Below are 11,887 nucleotides of genomic sequence, written 5' to 3' on the forward strand. Positions count from 1 at the left end.
ACTCTGTAGCTAAGGTGCTTGGAGGGGTCTATTTTTTCAAGTCTCCCATTGAGGAAGAACCAGCCCCAACACCTGTGTTTAATAAGCCTGCAGACGGGAGCAGGGGATCCACTCAAACAGAAACACCTCAGAGCTACCAAAGTCCTGCTTCCAGGAGACCAAACTGGGTCTGCATCCTCCTCTACCACCATCTGTGGCAGGACACACCCATCACGGCCTGGGGGTCAAGCAGGAAGGAGGTACTGCCTCCCCAGTTGGCAACCCAGAACATGTCCCCTGACTCCAGGCTCCATCAGGCCCCTGTATCTGGGTTGGCAGGTGGGAGGGAGCAGTGTGCCACCTCCCTGAGGCTCTGGTACTTGGGGCTCCTCCTGTGCCCCCGCACCACGTGGAGTGGGTGCTGGCAGCGGCAGCCGGGGCTGGTAGCTTGGCCCCCGAATTTCCTTTCCTTCCAGTTCCGACTAAAAATAGAGACGGCAAGGACGCAGCTCGTTTTGTCAGACAGTGTGTGGGGGGGGGCACGCCTGTGCAGACATAGGCCCCCCCTATTTCTGGGCACGTGATACCCAGCCCCCAGTCTCCCCCACACATGCCCCTGCTGCTCACAGCCTCCCTCTGCTGGGCCAGCTGTTGCTTAGAATCTAGCTCCTTGGAGAACATTCTGACAGGTTTCTGTCGGGGAGAGGCAGAGGTATTGAACACAAAGACCTAATCTCCTGGGTTGTTTCTGTCTCTTCAGCAAGCCAAATAGGTCCTATGGGACAAGGCTTCTGGGTCAGGCACCTTCAGGATTGGAAAACGGCCCAGGAGCCCAGGCGGGAACGGAAGCCCAAGGGACGGTGAGGTCACGCACTCTGAGAGGTCATGCACTCTGAGGGTGCCTTGTTGGTTTTACTCCCTCTGGCTTCCTGGCCTTCCCACAGGTTCTCCCTAAGGGGTTAGGAGAAACCACTACCAGCTTAGTTTGGGTGCTCTGTTCCTGTGGGCAGCCGCTTTTGGTAGAAAGGTCCAGTGGGGTCTATAAGTTATGATGAGGCTAGAGATTAGAATCATCTGTTTCCCCTCAGATGTCCAGATGAGCATGTGCTCAGAGAGAATGTGGCCTCTGGACAGTTTTTGCTTGAAATTCACACTCACTTAACACTCACGAACACTCACACAAATGCACATATTCACATGGACACACACACACACACACATACACACACTAGCGGGAATACTCACATGCACATGAACACTCATATAGATTCACATGAAGACACACACAGAGCAAGGACCAGCATGAATTTATTAGATCTTGTGAAGTCCTGGGGCATTTGGAAAGCCAGGGATATAAAACTGGGGAAGCTGGGCTGGGCAGCAGGCAGGCCCCAAATGACGCCTCTGTGAAGATGCCTTGTTATTCAAAGGGAGGATTTCTTCCTGGGGCAGAGGCTCTGGTCGGCTTCTGACCCACCCCTCCCTAATGTAGGCTTGGCACACAAAACATTCTGAACACCAACAGGTTCAGTGGCTCATAGGAATTGAAAAAGGGCGGCGGCGCGGGGAGGGGCATGGGGATGGGGGTGGGGGGTGTGCGTTGAAAGGAAATAGTTTGCTGTTGTCTCATTGGTCCTAAGACAGGACCAGCGCAAGGCAGGTGCTTAGAAATGGCTGCTGAATGAGTGAAGAAAAGAATGAATGAGCTGAGTTGAATAAATGATCAAGACAGGAACGGGACCATGAAAGCCATCGCTATGGAACTTTTGCAATTGGCAGAACCAGGGACAAATGAGCAATTAGATGCCTCTTTTTTAGCCAGCATGCATTCAGTCCTTGTCCTGTATTTACTGGGGAAGAGAGACGCTGTGCGAGGACTGGGCAAAGAGGGAGGCTGTCTGCAACCCTCAGCCTCGCCGTCAGCTGAGCGGTGCCTGTCTGCTCCTAACCTGGCTTGCCCCACTGAGTTTCGTGGGGGAACCCTTTGATTCTCCAGGAGCCCCAAGTCGGAAAGAAGGATGTAATGAACAGCCCTGTGGCTGACCACCCTGCAGGGGTCTCACCTGATAAGCGCAGCCTCCAGAGCTGTCCTGGCAACTCTCTGCCATGCCCATTATGACTCATACTCTCTCCTCCAATTTGTTAATGACTTGTGAAGCCTTAGTGGTCTTCAGGGCACAGTGGCCATTGGGCAGTTGCCTGGTGACTAACCTCCTGCGGGAGGGGGTCTCTTCTCCAGGGATTCCTCAGTGTCCTTCTCAATGCCTTGCAACATCCGATTTCAATACTAGCATAGATCTGGTCAGGGAGGCAGATTGTGTTGTGTCCTGTGCCCTCCCCCGCCTAGTCCCCCCAGCCTCCCCAGTCCCCCCAACTCTCCCCCGCTGACTCTGAGCAAAGAGTGACCAACCCAGAAGCGACTGCCACTCCCAGCAAGCTTCAAGACCAGACCTATAGCTGTGGTTCAGTTTTCAGTGAAATGGCTTGAGCCCTCAAGCTATCAAGCCAGTTCAAGCAGACCTGAGGTGAATGGCATCAGAGCTGCTGAAGTAATGGGTCTGACTTCCTCTCCCTGGGGATGCCCAGGAAAACCAGATGTCTGGCCAGTGAGATCACAGGAGTGATCTTTAAGTAAATACACAGCCGTTCACTTCCTTTTCCTTTAGTCGGCTCGCCTCACTGACTCACCCTCTTATTCCTGTACCTATTACCTCCCTACAGCTGCATAGTCTTATCTTACCCTACCCCCAAGAAGTTACCCCATCCTTTCCCAAGCCCCCTACTATCTGCCCAGCCATAAACCAAAAACCCGGCGCACCCGTGCCAATGAATAAGTAATAACAGCATTAGTTCCCGAGCACTCGCTGTGTGCCAGACAGGAGCTAAATACTCCTTTAAGTGCGTCATCTCCTTTGTCCCTCACAGTGACAAGGAAACACACACACCATTATCCATAGAGGGTAGGGCTCTGAGGCTAGAGGCCCCACCTCCTCACTTGCCAGATGACTACTGGGAGAAAAATATCACTTAACCTTTCAGATTTCCTGTTTCCTCAGCTCCAAAACCGCCTTATAAATTGGGCCGTGCTGGCGCAAGCCTTTTAATCCTAGCACCCAGAAGGCAGAGGCAGGCAGGTCTCTCTGAGTTCGAGGCCAGCCTGGTCTATAGAATGAGTTCTAGGACAGCCAGAGCCACACAGAGAAACTCTGTCTTGAAAAACAAAAGAACCAAAAACAACAAACAACAACAAACCCTCCTTAAAAGGTTTGTGAGGATATATAAAAAAAAAGTGTTAGGTGCTAAACTTAGTGGTACACATCTGTAAATCTTAGCAACTCAGAAGGCTGGGGCAGGAGGATCTCAGGATCCAGGCTAGCCTGAGCTACACAGTAAGACCCTGTCTTTAAAAAAAACAAAGTAACAATCAAACAAAAACCCAAGCAACAACAAACCAAGGTAGGTGTTGCTAATGAGAGTGCTTGCCTGCCTTGTATGCATAAAGTTTGCTCCTCTATATCTCAAGAGAGTAAGGTGCTTTGCACTGAGACTCACAATGTGTCTCCTATTATTACTATTATTATCCTTTTATTTTAATTTAAAAATATGTTTATTTATTTATTATGTAGATGAGTATGCTGTATTCATGTACACCAGAAGAGGGCATCTGATCATAATACAGATGGTTGTGAGCCACCATGTGGGTGCTGGGAATTGAACAAAGGACCTCTGGAAGAGCAGCCAGTGCTCCTAACCACTGAGCCATCTCTCCAGCCCCCTATTATCCTTTTAAACTGAGGAAACTAGCTGGAAGTGGTGACATACATCCCAGCACTCAGGAGGCAGAGGCAGGCAGATCTCTGTGAGTTCAAGGCCAGCCTGGGCTACAGAGCAAGTTCTAGGACAGCCAAGGTTACACACAGAAAAGCCTATCTCAAAAAACCAAAATAAGTAAATAGTCAGACAGACAGATAAAATGGGGAAACCAGAGCGCTTGGCCACGTGCCAAAGCTACATAGACTAGAATGTGATAGCACCAGGATTCTGACTTGGACCTCAGTCTGGGTGAAGGAGTTGCTAGCTCCCCAGTTTTTTTAGGCTCCCTGTTCCTGGCCCATTCTGAAGATGTATTCTTTCCCATCTCCCTACTTATCCTTTCTCCCAGGCCCCAAACCCCAAGGCCACTTCTCCAAGTGACTGTTGTTTGTCCTTATGCATCACCTATCACTCATGGCCATCTCTCCCTGTAACAACCTGGTTTTCCACAGACTGACCCAGCTCGGGCCAGGCTCTGAGATTGGTACCCAACACCTAGGACTAGAATGAGAGAAAGCTTTGGCATCCCAGATGCTAATTTTCTGTGAAACTGAAGAGGAAGGAGGCTAGCTCCGTACCATACTCCCATGGCCTACCAGGTGCCCCTCAGTGCCCTACCTGCTCAGGTTAAATGCAGTTTTCATCCTCCTTTGACCACTGGCCCCATTCATTCAACCCACAAGCCCAGTCCCACCCAGTCTGCATACTCTGCTCTCCCTATACCTAGAAGCAGGAGCCTGTTCCCTACAGCAGTGAGGATCTCCTGATACCAAGACCTCAAAGGGTGCCCACTAGCCCCCTATCTCTACCCAGACCTTGAGCTTCATCCCCAACTACAACCTCTAGGTTAGCCTTTGGGTGGTGTCATTGGAGGAAGGCTGTGGTGAACAGTGGCCTGGGAAGGAAAGGGTGTCCTCATTCTCTAGAATGCCCCATGGCCAGTGTCTGTATATACCTCTTTAAGGTCTGGGCTATCTATAATTCCCAGGAGTCAGTTCACTGTTTTCTTTCACTCTGGCCCTCTGGGCTTACACAATGAGCTGCATCCTTCCCCTCCCCCAAAAGGATCAATTAATTACACAAGAGCAAATGCACAAGATTAAGGCTCCTGCGTGCTAGGCAAATGTTCCTTAAATCAGCCAGCACAGCAGCCCCACCACAGGAGTGGTTAGATGCCGACTCCACTGTCCAGGTAAGGAAACAATCTCAGAGGCATCAGACAATTTCCTGGTCCACCCAAACAGTCAGGGGCTGAGCTAGGAGTCTGACATTAGAACCCAGCCCCTTCCCAGGATGTGCTTAGCCCTAAAGACTTGGTTGGTGGGAGCCAGGTGTACAAGGTATGGGAGCACATGCCTGTAATCCCAGCACTCAGGAGTCTCAGGTAGAAAGATTCCAAATTCTAGGCCAGCCTGGGCTACAGAGCTAAGACGTTGTCTAAAAAAAAAAAAAAAAAAAAAAAAAAAGCAACCCCCACCAAATGCTATTAATGGTTACAAGCAAGTGTGTAGGAGAGAGGGTTCAAGACAGGAAGGCAGTGTCATATGGAGTGGCAGGAGGAGGGAGATAGAGGGCGAGAGAGTGTTGGGAGCAGCAGAGGATTCCAAAAAGTGGGGTGAGGAGGGTGCAGAGTGAATGGGGTTGGGCTTGAGCTGAGGGGAGAGTGTGAGAGAGTGTGTGAGGGGGAAGGGGAGCAGGGGAGGGTAAAAAGATGAAAAGGTGGAGGCGAGAAATTGGTCAGGTCAGTGGGGGGGGGGGAGCAGGGAGGTGTGTGGGCTGTTTAGGGAAGAAGAGGAGGAGGCTGCGGGTGGTGGTGAGAGGGACAGTAGAAGGGTTTTAAAAGGTGTGAGGACACTGCAGGTCTCCGAGGAACCGGGGGAACCCGATGACCCTTGTGGGAGGGAGACAAAGAAGGAGGGGTGGATAGGCTTGAGGTTTTCTGTCCCTGCCTATGTCCCCAGTTGTTGCAGCCCCCACCAGATCTGGCCATACTGCTAGGCTTCATTTCAGGGATGGGTGGAAATTTCCATTTTAGCAAAATCCATTTGTAAAGCCCTAGAGCTTTGAGGCTCGTTCTGTTCTGCTTGCCTGGCTCTGCTTGCCTGGCTCTGCCTGTCTGGCACTGGCCTGCCCAGTTAGCTCTGCTTTCCACTCCAGATCTTCCCTACTCTTTCCTGAGCCATTAGTTCAGCATGCGGCCACCCCAAGCCGCTACTCCAACCAACCCCACCTTGAGAGCCTATAGAGGACCCACCCTTGCCAAATATCCTGTCCTCCTAGGGGGCCCCAAGGGCCTAGAAAAATGTGGGAGATTGATTACTACCTTGTCCTCGGCTGGGGTACCATCAACACAGCTGACACCTTCATCTTCCCATTTCTCAGAGCAGAGTGGAACATAACCCACTTGGAGATCAACTGTTTGGACCTTCTCTTTCAGTGGGGTGGGGGAGGGGAGAAGGAGGAGGATAGAGAATGTGTGTCATGGAAAGCCATGCCCGGGGTTACCTGACTTGCTGGTAAAACTTGTAGGCAGCTTTAGATCCTGCCCTGGAGCAGAACTGCGCCTTCCATGCACGATGGCTTTGCTCCTATGTACCTCAGTTTTCTCATCTTCCAAGTGGGCTCATGGCCCCTCCCTCCCACTGGTGTGACCACAGGGAATTGAAAACAGCTGGGTGCAACAAAACGAGGATGGGAAGAAACGGCCTGTGGACCTCAAGCCCTTGCTGGAGGCAGGATGACACGAGTCTAGAGTCTGGCTATACATGTCAATGTCCCTTTGCCTTGCTCCACAGACTCCCAAGGACCACAGGGCAGAGATGGCATGGACATGGATCAAGGCCCTGGACGGGGAGATGAGCTGTCTCCTGGAGTAGAAAGGAAAGAGAAAGCTTGGGCCTTTTATGGGCAGAACTTGGCACCCCCAGGATAGAAGGAGTGACCCCCACCTCAGCCTCTGAGTGGCAGGTGCCTTTCCAGGGTCCAAATCAAAAGCCTGCATGATAGGCAGACCGACTAAGCTCCCCCACACAGCTGCAGGAGCCGGGTCTGGCATGTCACACTTCTAACACAGGGTTCACCCTTTGGGCCCCCGGAAGAACTAGAGCCAGATCAGATCTTAGTAGCTGGTCCAGGGAAGGTTCCCAGGGCTACCCGACTCCACCTGATCTTTAACCAAGTCCCACATCCTAAGCCCACATGGTAAGGCATGCCCTGGCACACACTGCACCAACCTTGTCTCTAACACATGCCCCAGCACAGCCTCCAGCTGCCTCCCCCCTCCCCTGCCCCCACAGGAATCCCAGACCCCATCTGCTCCACTTCCCTGTATTTCCCCTGAACATCTGGACTGCTCCTGAAATCTGGCTCCTGGTTTTGTCTAGAGGGATCTGCTGGGGGAAGAGGAAACTCCTGGGTCCCATTAGTTCTGAGCTAGGGCCAGGGAAGGCCCTGGCTGACCTCCCGCTTCTGGCCTGCAGCTGCCAGAGTGAATAGACCTAGGAGACTATGGTCCCCATGGCCTACTCTTTCTACTCTTGAGCACCTCCTCAGATTTAGGGCTGTGTGCACAACACTGCTTCTACACCCTCTATCAGCCACCCCGTGGGTCATAGTGTTCTCCGTGCCGGGATGGGCTGGTATGTTTAGCATCCTAGCAAGGGCTGTATTCCTAAACTACACATCCCAGAATTGGCAGCTTTTTTGCTTCCCACTCCTCCAAAAGGTAGTGATGTAGGGTGCGCATGTACAAGAGGAGGTTGGGGGGCAGGGGCTATGTAACTCAAGGCCTTTGGTCCAGAGCACCAACATTTTTGAATGCCAGTTTAGAAAACACATCCCATTAGGGCCAGGCTAGAATGACCTTCGCCCACCCCCTTCCCGCTGACCACCACCTCCTTCCTCAGGCTTTCAGTCAGCCTGAGCCTCACTCTCTGAGGCAGTCCCTATTAGAATTGAGTTTGCATAGGGAAAGGGTACCTGCCTTGCAGGGCACTCTCCATGGTCCTGAACCGTAGGCCGGGGCGGAAAGGTTTGTAGTAACTTCCAGCGGCAGAGATCAGGAGGAGGTGATCTCTTGGAGACAGAGTGTAAGACACAGAGGCACAGAAAGAAAGGGGACAATGCAGGGCAATTCAAGATGGTGTGAAGAGTGAGGGTTTGGTAGTTCTGTGTAAGAAAGATAATCTTCCGTCCCAGTTCCTCACTTTCCCTGAGGCCAGCGCCCTGTAGTCCCTGCTTTCTCAACGCGCCACTTTCCAGTTCCTCCTCTCATACCGCCTCCAGTCTGTGCCTGTCCCTGAGTGTTCCAGTCTTGTTCCCAAAGTCTCGACAGTGCCAAAACCCAGAAGAGCCCCTCGTCTGGCTTAACATGACACAAGCACAGCCAGTGGCCCCAAGCCGCAGTCTCCAGGAACGCCAGCCACTCTGTGGGGAGCAAAGGATTTACAGACCACCCCACCGGGAGCCCCTCCGACTGCGGTTGGAAGGAAGGAGTGGAGGAAACAGAACAGAAGAGTGGAAAGTGGTTTCCCGCTCGGTTATAGCTGTTATTATTTATTTATTCATGTATTTTTTATTAAAGAGGGATGTCGGCCTAATGAGCAAAGAGCCCAGCGGGCTCCTAGTGGGTGGAGCTGGGGTAATGGGGCACAAACCACACACGCTGGGCCCGGAGGCCCTTCTCCAGAGCGGCGATCCCTCGGAGGCAAGTGCTCCTCGCTGACTGCAAAGCTCTACCTCGACTCTGTAGGTGCCCGAACGCCCTTAGTACCGGCTTCCCTGTGTTGGCGCGGGTAGGCGCCGCTGCCCTCACCCTAAGCCTCCGCGGGCATCTCGGCCTCTCCGGCGCAGCGTGACTGCCTGCAACCCCACCCCGCAGTCCACTGCCCACCGCCTCCTTCTTGGCTTCTCCGCGAAGCAATACCTCAGGCCCACTCCTGTTGTGCAGGTGCAACCTCGGCCTCAACCCGGATCACACCCAGCCTCAGCTTCAGCGTTCAGCCCAGAACCCAAGCTTTGGACCCAAGCTTGCTAGCATTCTTTTCTAAAGCTCGGCTTTCAATTCAGGGCAGTCCTCAGCCATCGCATAATCCTGGTGCAGCCTGATCTTAATTTTGAAGCTTTCTGTGGGAAGCTGTTTCAGCCCAGACCAAAAACCAGCTCCTGCGGTAAGGCTGGCCTTAATCCCAGTCGGTATTTGAAGAACAGCTTCAGTCTCAACCTCTGGCCCAGAGTTTTAGGGTGGATAAGGAAGCCAGCATCAAAAGCTTTTAGGAGTGGGGGGAATTGGAAGTTGTTTTTATAATCCCAACACTGGGGAGACTGAGACAGGAAAACGGTGAGTTCCAGACTAGCCTGAGCTACGGCCAGACTCTGTTTCTGTTTCAGCTGGGTGGTGGTGTCACACACCTTTAATCCCAGCACTTGGGGAGGCAGAGGCAGAAGGATCGCTGTGAGTTCGAGGCCAACCTGGTCTACAAAGTGAGTCCAGGACAGTCAAGGCTACATAGAGAAATTCTGTCTCAAAAAAACCAAACCAAAACAAACAAACAAAACCAGACTCTGTTTCAGAAATGAAAAAGAAAGTAAATGGAGAGTATAGGCTGGGGAAGTGGGGACAAGGTTGTTTTCCTTTGACCCAGACCACTGAGACTTTCTGTCACTAGCAGAGAGTTGCCGCTTGCCTATTGTAAGGACCTGGCTGAGAGTCACCCACATAAACACAGCCCGCACGCTTCCTTCCAGCAGAAGCTATACCAAAAGTAATGATTTGTTCAGCAAATATCAGCAGAGGCCTCCTATGTGCCAGGACTTGGGGACAGGGGAGGCACCCCCAGTAAGGCAGCTGAAATTAGTAATGGGCTGGGAGTAGAAAAACACAGACATCTTCATGTCACCTAACTGCCTAGCATGCCCTGCACCAAAGCCTGTGTTCCTCATCAGTACCTCACTGCACCATGACAGCACCAGCGGGTACACACTGTTACCGTTTCCATTTTGTTTATTAAATAGCATTTTATTATAGAAGCAATGCATGTACATGATGAATACAAAAGCAAAAATATAAAAATTTAAACCGGTCATATTCCTGTCAGTATTAACAACACATCCACCCCTCCCCTCCTCTTTTTAGCTTTTGAGTAAGGTCTGCCCACACGGCGTTGGCTGGTCTGGTGTCCACCCCAGAGACCAATCTGGCCTCAAACTGCCCATCCTCCTGCCTCTGCCTTCTAAGTTCTAGGATTACAGGTGTGTGGCACCATGCCCAGCTGTTCTTGATCTTCTTCTTCTTCTTCTTCTTTTTTTTTTTTTTAACTAATAAGCCATTAAAAAAAAAAAACAAAATGTAATCAAGGTCTGGAGATTTGGCTTAAATAATAAAGAACACTGTCTGATCTTCAGAGGACCCTGGTTCGATTAGCAGCGCCCACATAGAAGCTCACAACTGACCCTAACTCCAGTTCCAGGGGATTTAATGTCCTCTTCTGGTTCCCACTGGCATTGCATGCATGCGGTACATAGACATACATGTGGGCAAACCACCCACCTGTAAAATGGAAAAAAGTGATCAAGGTATGTGTGCATTCAGCAATTTCCACCCTTTCATTTCAGTAAATGTCTTCTCTTTTATTTATTTTTTAAAAGATTTATTTATTTTTATATATAACAGTGCTCTCCCTCCAGGACCTTTGGAAGAGCAGTCAGTGCTCTTAACCTCTGAGGTATCTCTCCAGCCCCAAAATGCATTCTTATGAAAATAACATATTTTATATGTTTGTTTGTGTGTCTTCTTTTTCTTTTTCTCTTTTGTTTGTTTGTTTGTTTAAGACAGAGTTTCTCTGTGTATCCTTGGCTGTCCTGGACTTACTTCGTAAATAAGGCTGGCCTCGAACATACAGAGATCTACTTGCCTCTGCCTCCCTGAGTGCTGGGATTAAAGGTGTGTGCCACCACGCCGGCCTCTTGTCTTCTCCTTTAATACATATCTCATATACAAATTTCTCCAACTAGCCACCCTCTCAGTTCTTTCCAGTTGGTTTGCCAGAGTCCAGTATGGGGACAGCACCTGATATTAGGCTGTGCAGAACACCCCTTAACATGATACACCCTTTAAAATTTTTTTTTATTTTAATGTGCATTGATGTTTGCCTGCATGTATGCCTGTGTGAGGGAGTCAGATCTTGAAGTCACAGACAGTTGTGAGCTGCCACTGGGAATTGAATCTGGGCCCTTTGAAGGAAGAGTTAGACAGTCAGTGCGTTTACCCCTGAGCCGTCTCTGCAGCCTCATAATCTTAGCTGCCAGGTCTTTTGTTTTTGTTTTTGTTTACACACAGGGTTTCTATGTGTGTAGCTCTGGCTGTCCTGGAATTACTCTGAACACCAGGCTGGCCTCGAACTCACAGAGCTCCATCTGCCTCTGCTTCCCAAGTGCTGGAATCAAAGGCATGCACCACCACGCCCAGTTAGCACGACACACTCCTTCCTGTACCCATCCCTTCTCCTAGCTACCTAGTTATTTCCTTGTGCTATCACTCAGCTTCTGACACTCTCCCAGCATTTTCTATAAATTAGGAATTTGATCTAAAGGCTAAAGCAATTTAAAGTAAACCATTGGAACATATGTGGGGCAGCGCTGATATACCATGTTGCATCACAGCAGAAGGCAGGTGGTACCTTATTCTCTCATCATTGGAACTCTTAGGCAGACAGAGTGGTGGCTGTAATTTTATCCTTACCTCCTAGAAAAATAATGTTTGTGGATCACGTTGGCACCAAAAAGACTCATTTCCTTCACCAGAAATTCACTTAAAATTTTTTTTTGTTATTATTGGTTTTTTGTTTTGTTTTGTTTTGTTTTGTTTTGTTTTTTGAGACAGGGTTTCTCTGTGTAGCCTCGGCTGTCATGGAACTCACTCTGTAGACCAGGCTGGCCTCAAACTCACAAATCCACCTGCCTCTGCCTTCCCAGTGCTGGGATTAAAGGCGTGTGCCACCATGCCTGGCCACTTACTGGTTATTAGTACCAATCCATACTCATTCACTGGTTACTTTCATTTTTCTTTAAAGATTTGTTTATTTATTATGTACACAGT

This window comes from Acomys minous (assembly GCF_964271855.1).
Source record: "Acomys minous genome assembly, chromosome: 4".
In the NCBI taxonomy this organism is placed as follows: domain Eukaryota; kingdom Metazoa; phylum Chordata; class Mammalia; order Rodentia; family Muridae; genus Acomys; species Acomys minous.